The sequence below is a fragment of the Triticum dicoccoides genome, chromosome 7A, assembly GCF_002162155.2.
Source record: "Triticum dicoccoides isolate Atlit2015 ecotype Zavitan chromosome 7A, WEW_v2.0, whole genome shotgun sequence".
Taxonomy (NCBI): Eukaryota; Viridiplantae; Streptophyta; class Magnoliopsida; order Poales; family Poaceae; genus Triticum; species Triticum dicoccoides.
The window spans coordinates 64,468,125-64,482,966 of NC_041392.1; the positions used below are offsets into that span (position 1 = coordinate 64,468,125).

At 45.0% G+C, this 14,842-nt stretch overlaps 2 non-coding genes across 2 annotated transcripts; one reads left to right on the forward strand and one right to left on the reverse strand.

Moving 5' to 3' along the window:
* Nucleotides 1–9,340: 9,340 nt before the first annotated feature.
* LOC119334861 lies at nt 9,341–9,446 on the reverse strand. The gene has a single exon (XR_005161615.1). It is a non-coding gene; the product is annotated as a small nucleolar RNA Z279/snoR105/snoR108 (small nucleolar RNA).
* A 1,962-nt stretch (nt 9,447–11,408) lies between these two features.
* TRNAA-UGC lies at nt 11,409–11,481 on the forward strand. The gene has a single exon. It is a non-coding gene; the product is annotated as a tRNA-Ala (tRNA).
* The last annotated feature ends 3,361 nt before the right edge of the window (nt 11,482–14,842 follow it).

Sequence of the window (14,842 nt, forward strand, 5' to 3'; positions counted from 1 at the left end):
GTGCGGTGGGTCGGCGACGGCGGTGGAGCTAGCGGGGGAGGGTGCGGGTGGAATCGAGATCGAGATGGAGGGTGCGGGGGGTGCTCGTCAGCGGCGGTGGAGCGGGGGAGGGTGCGGTGGGTCGTCGGCGGCGGTGGAGCTAGCGGGGGAGGGTGTGGGTGGAATCGAGATTGAGATGGAGGGGGATCGAGATCGAATGTCCTCATGAATTCAAAAAGTGCCCATGAAATTTAAAAATATTCATCATATCAAAAAGTGCCCATGAAATACAATCGAGAAATGAAGACTATGATTTAAATACAATCGATCTTAGCTAGCTATCTGTTCACAATCTTCTTGCCCTTCTTTTTCGCAAATGGAGTTCTTCTGTGGAACGGACGTCCTTTAGGTAGGGTGGTCCTGCTTCTTCTTGTGGTGTATGCTGCTACTTCATCATCGTCGTCATGTTCGATCTTCGGGTCGCCGTACTTGTCGAAGTCTTGCTCATTGGTTACTCCATCCATTCCGACGATCTTCCTTTTGCCTCTCCTCACGACAACACGACTGGGCTTTGACGGGTCGGCAATGAAGAAGCATTGGTCCACTTGGGAAGCCAGTACCCATGGCTCATTTTTCGCGGTGACGTTTGCGCCCGCGGTCTTGGATTTGGCTTCGGGTATAACCATGGTGGTGAAATACCGGTCTTTTTTTAGGATGCTCTTGGCCCATCTGACACGAAACATCGGGACCTTCTCTCCAGCGTAGCTCAGCTCCCAGATCTCCTCGATCCTTCCGTAGTATCTGTCCTTGTTGTTACCGGTGTAGCATTCCATCGTTACCCCGGAGTTCTGATAACCATCGCTCTTCATGTCCTTGTCCTCGGTGTAGAATGTGTATCTGTTGATATCGTACGCCTCATAGGTCATTAGGTTGTGCTCGGCGCCCTGTGACAAGGCGAATATGAGTTGTTCTTCCGCGGAAGAATCCTCATGTAAAGGGTACGACAGAAGCTTCTGCTTGAACCAACGCGTGAAACAATAGTTGTGCTCTTTGATTATATCTCCGTCCGTCCTCTGTTGGCCTCGGTCATTGTACGTCTTCTCAATAAAGGTTTTGTGCTCTACCACCCAAGGGTCGACCACGTCTATGTGTTGTAGCACGACTAGGTTTGCTCTTTCAAAGTCAGCGAGTCGACCCTCGAAGTCGACATGCATTTCGCGGCGACCCTCACGGTGACCCCATCCAGCGAGCCTGCCGAGGTGCCTGTTGACGGGCATACCAACGGGGTTCTCGATGCCTAGATAATTCATGCAGTAGGAGATGCACTCTTCGGTCAGAAAGCCCCTGGCTATACTTCCCTCTGGACGTGACATGTTGCGAGCGTATCCTTTGATGACACCATTCATCCTTTCAAACGGCATCATGTTGTGCAGGAACGTCGGCCCGAGTTGGATGATCTCCTCCATGATATGGACCAGCAGATGCACCATAACGTCGAAGAATGCGGGCGGGAAGTACATCTCAAGCTTGCATAGTATCACCATGATCTCTTCCTATAGCCTTCTGAGTTGCCTCACGCCAACCGACTTCCGAGAGATGACGTCCAAAAAGTTGCATAGGACAAATAGCATTTCACGGACGTGCGCGTCCATGATCCCACGGATTGCAACTGGAAGTATCTGCGTCATCAGCACGTGACAGTCGTGAGACTTCATCCCGCTGAACTTCTGCTTCGCTGGGTCTAGGTATCTGCTTATCTTCCCCGCGTAACCGTAAGGAAGTTTTACTCCTACGAGGCAGGTGAAAAACTGCTCGATCTCCTCCTGACTTAGAGTGAAGCACGCGGGAGGGTAGTCATTTCCGGTCTTCTTGGCCTTTTTGCCTTTGCGACGACTTTCTGTGTCCTGCTTCGCCTCATCATCATCATCATTAGCGTGAAGCTCCTGCCTAATGCCCATTGATTTCAAGTATGCCCTTTCTTTCGGCCCATCTTTGGTCCTCTCTGGCATGTTGAGCAGGGTACCAAGCAGACTCTTGCACACGTTCTTTGTGATATGCATGGCATCAAGGCTGTGAGGCACACGGTAGATCTTCCAGTACGGCAAGTCCCAGAAAATAGACCTCGTTTTCCATACGTTCAGCAGCGGCTCTGGCGCCTTTCGCTTCTTTCCCGGCTCTGGCGCGTTTTGCTTCTTTCCCGGCAGTGGGCAACCTTTCCAATTTTTCAACAGCCCGTCTATTTCCTCGTCGCTCCTCGTACGCGGGCGTCTTCGGGGTTCGGTTTCACCATCGAACAGATCCTTGCGTTTCCTCCACGGGTCATCGTCACGAAGCCACCTTCGATGTCCCATGAACACGGTTTTCAAAGACCCAGGATCTCTATCTAGCTGGCGATACACTGTGTCATCCATGCACCTGACGCATCTAGAGAATCCGTGGACCACCTGCCCCGCGAGATATCCGTAATCGAGATAGTCGTGCACCGTCGTGAGCAGTGCGGCTCTCATAGGGAAATATTCTTTCTCTACGACGTCCCACGTATTGGCTGGCGTTTTCCACAGCGTGTCTAACTCCTCTTTCAGCAGCCCCAGATACAGATTGATGTCGTTCCCTGGTTGTTTGGGCCCTTCAATTAGCATACTCATGTGAATGTACTTCCTCTTCATGCACAACCAGGGGGAAGGTTGTACATCCACACAAACACAAGCCAGGTGCTATGTGTGCTTCTCTGGATGCCAAACGGATTGACTCCATCGGTGCTCGCTCCCAGCATGATGTTCGTTGGATCATTCCCAAATTCTGGGTCTTCGAAGTTCAACGCTTGTCACTGGCTCGCATCCTTAGCGTGACTCAACATCTTGTCTTTTTTATTTATCTCCGGATCATTTTCGTCATCTTCCCGCTTCTTCTCCTCCTTATCCGCGTGCCAACGCAGGAGCTTTGCTACCTTAGGGTCCGCGAAATACCGCTGCAAACGAGGAGTGATCAGAAAGTACCACACCACTTTTCGAGGAGCTTTCTTCCTCTTCTTGTATCGAGTGACGCCGCACACTGGACATATGGTAGACTCCGCGTGCTCGTCCCGATAAATGATGCAATTGTTCATGCACACATGGTATTTCACGTGCGGTAAATCTAGAAGACACACGATTTTCTTCGCCTCCTCAAAACTGGTCGAGCACTTGTTCCCCTTGGGAAGACGTTCGTGCCAGAATGACATGTTCTCGTCGAAGCATGCGTCGGTCATTTTGTGTTTTACCTTCATCTCCAGAGCCATGAGCGTTACTTTCAGACGGGTATCCTCGGGCCTACATCCTTCATACAATGGAGTAACCGCGTCTATCTCCAGTTGATCCAGCTTGGCTTTCTCTCGGGCGGCAGCTCTTGCATTATCCGTCTGCTTGAGAAGCAGCTCTTGAATATGAGGGTCCTGCACCCAGCCTCCATCGTCGTCTGCTCCGGCATCTTCATCTTCATGATCATGCCCTTCATCTTGATCTTCCTCATCATCATGTCCGGCATCTTCTACATGATGACTGTGTACAGCATCACCGTCGTGATCATGTCCTGGACATTATTCGTCTTCTCGCCCGCCCTCGCCGCGGTGGTTGTCTTGCTGCCCTTCCTTATTTCTTGCCCAGCCCCCATGGACGACTCCATAGTCATCTTCATCACCTTGCCACCGATAGCCATCCATGAAACCATGCAAGAGCAGGTGGTCCCGCACCTGGCCGGAATCCGGGTCCGCAATAAGGCTCTTCAGCTTGCATCTTCGACACGGACATCTTATCTCCGTATCGTTCTTTTGAAGCATCTCGGCCTTCGCGGAGCTCAAAAACCTATTCACGAAGCCTTCGGTCATCGTGCGGACCATGGTCGCCTGCGGGGTAGAGCAAAACATATTTTAGAACCAAGAAAAAACTTGGCATGACTTTCCCTAAAATTAGGACCAAAAAGAATGCATAGTGCCAAAATTCTCGCCGAAACGGAAATGAATCAACATTCCGGCAAAATATTTGCAACTATCACATTTCAAATACCGGTACCTGCAAACACAAACATATATGCAACACCACAAACATACATAGATCTAGCTAGGCCACAAAAAGTGCATATGCATGTTGTTGGAGCGAGCTAGGGAGAATAAAGTAGATCTACAACATGAAGATAGCTTTCCCCTTACTTACCTATCAAAAAAAGGTAATTTCACCACTTAATTTTGATGAATTTATGGTGCAAATGAGGTGAGGAGGAGGAGGCAGTCGACAAGCTTGGAGAAGGAGGTGGAGGGAATGAAGTGGGGAAAGTGAGTGTGTAGGTGTGGCTGTCCAAAATATCTAGCTGGTCCTAGGTTACTAATAGCGCACCATACAGCCATGCGCCATTAGTAACCCAACATACTAATGGCGCACCTGCTGGTCGTGCGCCATTAGCAGTTTTGCAAAAAACAGAATAAAAAATACAGTAGTGGCTCACTCTATGGCTGGTGCGCCATTACTAGTTAGAACTACTAACTGCACACTTTGCCCGGAGCGCCATTAGTATGTTTGGAAAAATGAAAAAAAAAATGTTACTTGTGGCGCACCTTGTGCCTGGTGCGCCATTAGTGTCTTCCACACTAATGGCGCATCACCACATGGTGCGCCATTAGTATATAGTAGTGGTGCACCACTTCTCTGGTGCGCCATTAGTGTCAATTTCATCTATAGCCCTTTTCCTAGTAGTGACCTACTCTGACTACGTCTGTTCGCAAGCTAGCCAGCATTAAACACAATGTCGGTTGGCTCCTCGCGTCCGCTCGCTATTTAAACGATGCCAGACGCCGGGCAAGAACCGCACCACACCTCCGCTCCCCATTTCCTCCTTGAAATTTTTTCTCCATGGCATGTGACGAGCAGGAAGAAGAGTTCTCCTGCATAAAGCCGGTTGGGTGGCCCGTCGAGCCTTCCGGTCACGAGCCAGGCAACTGTTTGTTCCTCCTCCATTGAGCCACTGTAGGCCAGCTCGTGGAGGTTGAAACTACTAGCCGGTGCGTGATTCAGCTAATGAAGGAGTGGTGAGTTGCTCCAGGCCGGCATCGGGGGGAGCACGGCGACACGTGCATCGTGGCTGCCGTGGACGATGTCGTGTCGTACCGCGCCTCCCGTGCTTGCGACCACACCATCCGGCGTCAATGTGCGCGTAACCACGCCCTTTTTGCAAAGAAAGAAGCCGGCTACGAACTCGACGAGGCGGCACCCAGCACGTCCGCACCCACAACCATCATCGAGAAGTAGAACACAGGAGGCCGCCGCGGCTTGGGTCCCATGAAGGCCACCACCAAGGCGATGCCGGCGTATGCAGCCGGTGTCTTGCCCTCTGGCAGGCCACCATCGTCCCCCTACCCCAAAACCAACTCTGACCCTTGCATCATAGGCATCCTTCCCCTCTAGTTGAAGCATCAGCCAGCGGATCCACTCGATGAGCGGTGAGGAAGCGAGCAGTGCTTTGCGCTGAAGCATATATACCTCAGGGGCTGCCAGACATGGGAAAGATAATGGAGATCTGTCACGGCCGGCCATAGAATAGTCATACGTATCCATGTCGTCGGAATGGATATCCGGCAGCGCTGGATGCAGACTAGTTTTATCTTTGTTCGGTACCTTTTTAGTTTTGAAAATGTAATGAGTTTTGTTCGGTTTGTATGAAATCCACTGTGTTTGCATGTATTTCGTCCGGTTAGTTCAAAGAGTGATTGAAATGTATGCGGGCCGGGTTGGATGGCAGCCTCCGCCATCAGTGTCCGTGGACTGGTCCTGTGTTCGTGGACAGACGCGGGAAGGAATTTGCGGGTCGACGTTGGAGATGTCCTCACGTGCCATAACAATACAATTTCAAATTAGTCCAAACAATTCAGGCAAACAAATTCTGAAATTTTCAAGATTTTCTAAGACCGGTTTTTTTGGCTTCACTCGGAAAAAAAAATCGAATCAAGTTGCGGCAGCGATGCATAGGGCTAATGTTGTTGCTCGCGAGCTGCAGCGGTATCAACAGATCTAGCCAAGGGTTTCGAGAGAATAAAATCAACAAACAAGGAGAAACAAAAGCAAAAATAAAATATAGAACTTGTTTAAAATAATAAAGTTACTAAAACCAGGCAAATCAAAACCAAGGAAAAATAGATAAAAAACAAAATCTTTTGAAATGAATAACGTTTTAAAGGACGAGTATATGTAGCGGCCGGCTGCTCGCGCCTGCGCGAGCGGCCGGCCTAAAATAGCAATTTTTTATCTCTTAATTGTTATAACCTTAATTACTATTTAGGAATTGTCAGCGTTCACTTTTTATAGACATGCATGTGTGTAATTTTCGTCCGCTAGCGCATGTCTTCTTTGGCATTTAATGCATTTACGCCAGTCACATCATTTGGGAAAAATAGATCACATATGCATTTGTTTCGGTTTTCATATTTTGAAAAAGGCATATCCTCCAAACCGCGCGTCGGAATTCAGATCCGTTTTCATTGTTGGATTCTTCGCGGTGAGATCTTTAAAACTAGATCCCGCATGGATATGTTTCGATGAATTTTTTTATGCCAACTTTAATGCTATATGGTGCAACCTCAGTACTGCATTGTGCAACTTTAGTACTATATGACGCAACTTGTTTCAACACCAGTTTTTGGAGATGCATGATCTAATTTCATATGAGGTTGCAACCTAGCAACCACAACAACTTGATGTGCAACTAGTCTACTGCTCCGACCAATTATCTAGTATTGGATGTGCAACCATTGTCCCTACTCGTGGATGTGTAGGTTTTTTTAGTTGACATACCCTGCCCCATCTCCCCTACCAGTGATATGTGCAACTTAGAGTGTTTTTAGAGACAACCGTCTATTACTCGATGTGCAACTCCCTCCCCTCCCTACTTGTGGATATGCAGTTTCAGTTGGCGGGGGCAACAAATGGAGTTGCACAAAGTCTGCTAGGCAGTTGGCCGGAGCAACATATGAAGTTGCATATCTCATAGGCAGGGATAGTTGGATGATGAAAATTTTACATTCACGAGGGGTAGTGAAAAGTCATATAATCATGAGGGTAGTGAAAAGTTGCATATAAATAGGGCGTGAAATTAATATTGTACTAGAGGGGTGGTTTGGACCAGGTGCTAGTAGGGAAATTACACATCCACGGGGTATGAAGGAAAGTTGCACGTCACTCGTAAAATAGTTGGCTGTGGCAGTATCTGAAGTTGCACATCCACAGCTAGACAGTTGGCCGATGCAGCAAACAATGAAACACAACCATGGAAAGGTGGAAAGTTGCACATCAACTATTAGGCAGTTGACGTGCACAACACATGAATTTGCACATTTCACTAGAGAAGGAGGTAGTTTGGGGGTGGAGGCGCCCACTAGTGAAAACTACACATATACGGGTAGGCGAAAAGTTGCACATCCACTATCATGTAGTTGCACATCGACTGCTAGGCAGTTGCATAAAACGGAGACTAAATTGCACAATTTTTTTAACGAAACATACCCATACAGAATCTAATTTCGAAGCACGTTGCAAGAGTTTTAACGGTGAAATAAGATCTTGATTTCAACATGACGTTTGGAAGTTATGGGTACTGAATAAATTTTGAGGTACCGGGCATTCAATACAAGCGCATGTTATGTAGCCAACTTAGTATCACCGTGTGTGCAACTTAGTATCACCATGTTATGTAGCCAACTCCGCAGTCGGGCGTGAGCACCTCCCATGACAATTCATGTGCGACTATGCGGACGAGATCGTGCAACTCTGTGGCCATGCATATATGACTGTGCTGATAAAAGTGTGCAACTCCGCAGCCATGCGTGAGCACCTCCCACGATAACTCATGTGCGACTATCCGGATGAGATTGTGTAACTCTATGGCCATGCATGTGCGACTGCACCGACAAAAGCATGCAAGTTCGCGGCGGGGCATGAGAACCTTCAAAAACAATTCATATGCGATTATGCGGACCAAATTATGCAACTTTGTGGTCATGTATGTGACAACTAGGACTACTATGTGTACAACTGTAACTACTATGGATGCCAACAAAAAAATAGTAAATAATAGATCAACTTACACGTAGATCCCCAATTCTCTGAGCAACCTAACACGTTTTAGAGTGAATCGACGACTCAATCTGCAGCCGATCTCACCATGAAAACATCCAGACCCTGGTATCATACCAACAACGAGGAAACGACATCAGGAACAACACCCCATCATCCACATGAAAGTCCAAACAACTGATAAAATAGCAAATACTCCCTCCGTCCGGGTTTATTAGGCCTCTTAGCATCACAAGCATGTTCACTTTTATAAGGCCCCGCGTTGGAAAGGTGCATGCATGCAACTATTTCATTGGTTACATTGAAAGCTATTGTTGTTGGTGCCATGGCTGAAAAATTAATACACTTCATGTGTGTTTTTTCATTGGCTGCATGCATATGAGAGAGTGTATTGAGAGTGGAGTGGAAGAATTAATGTGAGCAAATTACTACTCCTTCCGTTCCTAAATACTTGTCTTTCTAGACATTTTAAATGACTACTACATACGGATGTATGTAGACATATTTTAGAGTGTAGATTCACTCATTTTGCTCCGTATGTAGTCACTGGTTGAAATGCCTAGAAAGACAAGTATTTAGGAACGGAGGGAGTATGTGTTTTGGTCTAAAAGAAGTTGTCTTTAGGCCTAATAAACCCGGACGGAGGGAGTACAAATAAAGAGAGACAGAGTAGTACTAGCAAGTCCAAACTAAACGGGGGTAAGATATGAGATTCCTGCACAAATTTCCAACTTTTTTTCATGTGATCAAAGCGTGCAACAACGACAACACTTCATGTTACTACTGGAGATGGTGCCGGACCACGGTAACGAAATCCTTGGCTAAGGTTGTTTTGTGAAACTGTGAATTCAACCAGAGTCACTTAAGTACAGTCGAGGAAGCCAAAGGCTGGGGAGATGGAGTCGGCAGCGAATGATTCCTGCGGGATCGGGCCTGGAAACCAGCGAGGGAGCCGCCGCGGGTAGGAGAAGAGGAAGGGAGCCGGCGTGGGGGACGGTGACGCACTCCGGTGGCCGGTCAGCGGCGGTCGCCGGAGGCAATGGAACTGGTGGCCGCGCGCATCCGCATCTCTCGTGCGTACGTGGCGGTGGGGATCGGGCAATGGGGGAGAGGATGGCTGCGGGGAAATGTCGTAGTGGCCAGGGTGGGCGTGTCGCCCGACCAGGTGGCTCCTGGATCAGATCCAACGGCGCACGAGCGGCCGCTCGCGAGGACAGAATAGCGCGCATGCACCAAGAAGATTTTTGGGCATTTTAAATTGTGCATTTAGGATTATATGGTAAAACATGGGGATGCCCCAGTGTCGTCACAGGCTTATTGGGGCGGGCACCCCTCTCGCATAATTAAGCGAGCCTGTAGCACTCCACATTTCCCTTTTGCTGCTTGAAGGATCATGCTTTTACCAGGACGTACCCCTTCCCATCTTAAAGACCTCGCATCCATGCGCTCGCTCCCTCCAGCCGAGGTGGGAAAAACTCCATTTTAAACCCTGAACTTGTAGAGGTTAGGCGAAACGAACCCTCAAGTCCAAATCCCGGTCATTTCAACCCTGAACTGTATAATCCCGGTCTAGATCAAACCTTGACGAATGTCAACCGGGATTTCTCTGGCTGGGCTCTGCTGGGCCACCCCATTTGTTCTTTTTTGTCTGCAAAAAAATTGTCTTTTTTTTCTGTTACACGGGAGCTCGACCCGACGCATGCAGTGACACCTAGCTGGGCCGGCCCATGGTGTACAATAGCGTCCGTACTAGCGTAACAATTATTCTCAAAAAAAAAGTAGCATAACAATTTGATTGTCGAAAAAGATAAAACAACAAGTCCTACGATTCGAACTACGAACCTGTAGATCCGAAGGAGACTTGCTAAACCAGTCAACCTAACAAGCCTGTGTTACCAAACTGGAGTGCGCAAGTTTAAGAAAAAAAGTTAAACGCAGAATCAGGGCGGGTTTTTTGGTATCCTTTCCTGCATTTTTTAAAAAAAAGAGTAATGTTTGAAAATCTGACAATTGTTGAACGCGTGAATCTTTTCCCAAAGAAAGTGATTTTTTCCCAAATCCATTGAATTTTCTTTTGGAAAACTGTGAGCTTATTTTCAAAATCATTGTACTCTTTCTAAATCTGTGAACATGGAGTGTACCCGTCCTCCGCGCTGGGCCGCCCCATTTTTTCTGTTGCACTGCTAAAGAAATGCGAGCACCTTTTTTATGTAATGCGTGAACCTTTTCTCAATATGTTTGTTTCAAATTCATGAATCTTGTTACAAAACCCGTGGACCTTTTAATATACATTGAACATTTTTTTGATACACAACGAAAATTTCTTATATACACATTAAACATTTTTGTGATATACGCTAAACAATTTGTAAATACATAACAAACACTACAGTGATATGTGCTAAACAATTTGAAAATACACAATGAACGTTACTGTGATGAATACTGAACAATTTGAAAATACATATTGAACATTTTTTTCATATACACTGAACATTTTTTTCTTATATGCTGAACATTTTTAAGTACATAAATGAATATATTTTTAATATACGAACATTTTCATAAATATATGATGAACATTTTCTTAATACCTGATAAACTCTTGTATAATACACAAAAAAGAAGAGTAGTAAAAATAAACAGAAGAAACACAGCTTGTTCATCATATTAAAGTATTATTAATGATTAAAAATACACAATGAAACATTTCCTTGTAATGTATTAATGGAAGAAAAAGAAAAAGGGAAAAAAAGATAAAGCCAGAAACAACACGAAAGAACCAGAAATGAAAAGGCAGAAAGAACATGCAAAAACCAGAAAAAAAACAAAAAGATAAAATAAAACAAAAAGTCAACAGCAGAAACGGACTAAAAACAAAACAGTGAACGAGCAATATGCGCTGCTGCGAAATGGGCCGGCCCACCCGCGGGCGCTGTGGGGTGTAGCCACTGCTGTTGGCTGCCCACGGGCGGCAAATAGGAAACCGCCACCAATCCCGGCCATTCTTCGCATTCCCTGTCTGGCAAACGGATCCAGGGTCTGATTTAGACCGGGATTATACAGTTCAGGATTGAAACGACCGGAATTTGGACTTGAGGGTTTGATTTGTCAAAGCTCTACAAGTTTAGGGTTTAAAATGGACTTTTTCCGCCGAGGTGGGACTAATTTGTCGCTGAACCGAGATTTTTTACGAGGCCGATGCTAAACCTGCCACGGACAAACAGGCCTATACAAGTGCCCTCGTCATCCTAAATCACACATTGGCCCGTCGCGATTAGGCTTGCTTTGCGGGAGTAACAGTGTTTAATGATCTGGTTAAACATATCAGACATAGGGGATGTAGCTCAAATGGTAGAGCGCCCGCTTTGCATGCGGGAGGCACGGGGTTCGATCCCCCGCATCTCCAACATAAATTGGTTTTTATCAACGCATCTCCATGTCGCCATCAAGTCTAGTTTATCCTAGTTATTGTTGGCATCATTGTTTGTCTCGTTCTCTCCTTCTTTGAGGGTGATGTTCTCACCATTAGATATCAACGCATCTCCATTCTTAAGTCTTTTCTATCAACGCATCTCCATTCCTAAGTCTTTTCTATCAACGCATCTCCATTCCTAAGTCTTTTCTATCAACGCATCTCCATTCCTAAGTCTTTTTTTAATGTATTTTCAGGCCATCGCCAAGTATGCTTCTTCATATCGCCGTTATATTATTTTGCTATATATTTCATCATGTCACCATTAGATTTTTCCTTATCTATTTTGTCATGTATTATGCCACCATTAGGTTTATTTTCCCCATCTATTATGTCCTTTATTTTCATGCCACCGTTAAGTCTCCTTTTTTTCCTCGGTGCAAATAAAGTCTTATTTTTCCTAGTTGTCATCATCGATTTTCTCGTGCTCTTCCTCTTTGAGAGCTGATATTTCCATGGTTGATGGCTCCAACAATTTTCCTTGGGAGGTCCCAATGGCAAGCGTGATTCTATCTCTTACTAGTAGAACGCCCGTGCGTTGCTACGGGCTATAATGCATACAAATAAAATAAATAAGTGATTAAGATCATCTTCAAGGTGGAAGCTCATTTCTTCATCATACGTTTGGGTGTTTGAAATTTGAACATAGAACCGGCGCATCACCGAATGTGACGTATACCCAAGAAAAAAAACTAAAACAATGATCTGGGTTAACTAAAATGTCCTCCTTCCATAAATTTACTTCGCTCCATTTTTATTTTTAAAATCAACCCCTCCTTTATTAATTGGCTACAATTGTAGCATCAGAGACAATAAGAGGAATAATAGCCATCGGGGCTGGCTACTTTATTGTTTCCTCTATCAATGTTCAAAAACAATATTACTGAAATCTAAAGACATGAAATAACAAGCATCGAAGATCGCGCTGGCCACCGAAGATGAGTATTCCTCTTTGAGTGCTGAAATCACCACCACGCTATCTGAATTTACTTCAATTTTGCTGCACCCAGCTGTGCGGGAGAGGTTTAGGCCAAACCTAACTGCAATTGCTTCTGCTATGAAAGCATCATAGCAGATTTCAAGTTTTTCATTTGCTGCAGCTATAAACTTACCGTTGTGGTCTCTGATGACAACACCTATAGAGCCTTCAATTTACTTCGTTCCATTATGCCATGCACATTGCTACGATTACTTGCGATATACAAATTTAAATGTAGCATATGCTTGGTCTGGAACGGTAATCATGGTTACTCGCTTGAACCACGTCCCTCCATGGGCACCTCACACACTGCTTATCCCCACAAGCCATGGCCATATGACAACAAATCATATTGTCGGTCCAAGCAGAAACCCCATGGCGGCATGCCCCCGCAAGTAGCACATTTCAGAGAGCTCTTCCATGTCTATGGAGATGAGGGAGAATCTGGATATGTACCTCCATTGCCGGTGTCTCTCTGCCCTCCCTATGTCACCGTTCATTACCTAGGTTAGCAAGCGCCTAGATTAGACGATGGTGAGTCACATCTTAGTCATGCCTACTTCCTTAGAGCTTTCATCTCCACCTTGTTTCTGGTCGTTCGCTTATATAACCCCCTAGCTTGAAGGAAGTCTTCGGGCATTTGAATGTTCCTGCTCATTTTGAGCAGTATTTTGGTCATCAAGTCCATGAATATAACTTAATTTTATTTTTTAAAGCTTAGCACTCAATTTAGATACTCCGAATAGTACATATTTTTCCTAAGTAGACTAATTCAGGTATAAACTTCTTTTAGGGGAGCACAAACTTAATCTGAGCACATCACTTAATAGCAAAATGGTTTACTTTTTGTTTCAAGCAGAAGAAAAATACTGTGTGCAAGTTAATGTGATCAAAGCATTGGTATTGGTCACCACTATAGTACACCTAACAGGATACAACCAAGAAATCAAATACACTCGTTTAGCCAATTGCTTATACACAAGAATCTCTAGTGGGTCACTTGTTTGTATCACTTGATGTCAACTAATCTCTTTTAAGTGCAAGTCTCTCCACAAAAATAGAGATTTTAGCAGACAATCTTTCAAAAGGAATAGAATATCATATGCAAATGCATGTCATGTGAGGGGACAAAGAAACTTATGGAGCATGTTGCTTGAGCATCTTTCATAGAGGGGAGTTCCCTCAAAGGAATTGAACCTGCTGTTGTGAAGTCCTAATGTTCATACTCATACAAGAAACAATCATAATGGTTGTGTGCTAGAAGATACAGAGTATAGTTATAGAAGATCAGTCCTTAAAATGCATATTCAAACCACAGGTTTCACAAAAAGAGAACTCTATAGGAGCCCAGGAGCTTGAGAAATAAAAGAGGCATTCATCGTAACAAAACACACTTATTTAAATGATTCGAGCTGTATTCTGGGTCTGATTGCGTGTTGCTGCTCCTGTTTAAATGGTTCGAGCAAGTATAACGTCTCTAGGTGCTCGCCAACCATGGCCAAGCCATCGCAAGCAATGCCGCTCCAACTACCAAGGCAATAGGACCAAACCTTCAAAATGCACAACTCATCAGCACTTTATCTCACCAAGTCACCATGGATAAAGCCTCTGACTCAATGATGCCGCTCCAACTATCAATGCAATAGGACCAAACCTACAAAACACACAACACTCATCAGCAATTTAACTCACCATGGATAAAGCCTCTGACTGAATTATATATAAACTGAAATCACATAATGATAACAATAGTTAGCATAACCTTGAGTGCCATTGATCGCATTCAGAACACGCAAAAGCCTCATTCAGTGAAAAATCTAAACAACAAAAAAACAACAGCATGACCTGCTTAATAACCTAAAAGATACTATATCATTTTTGTCCATCACGGGCCTTGAACTTTTGTATTCCTTAGTTGATCTACTCATTGATTTGTGTTTGCTGAGGTATGTATAATTATTTGAAAGATCATCCATGCATGATGTATGAGTTGGCCACGACGCAAAGAATAGTTATATCAGAGTTAAGAAAGACGAATGAATAAATCAAGCTTGGGCTACGCCACTCAAAACATAGTCTGTGTCATATTCAATTAGGATGACATTAACTACCCAGAGTCTCCTCATCTAGAATCGGGATGGATAGCAGTTAATGCAGATATTAACCCCGATCTTGGATGGTAAATTATATTTTGGACTCCTTTCAACTATGAAACCAAGGAAAAAACCACGGTTAATAAAATGTAGAAGATTAAATAACTAATACAGTTGTGTTAAAATATGATACGGGAGTAATTGTTGGGTTGCAACCTGAAAC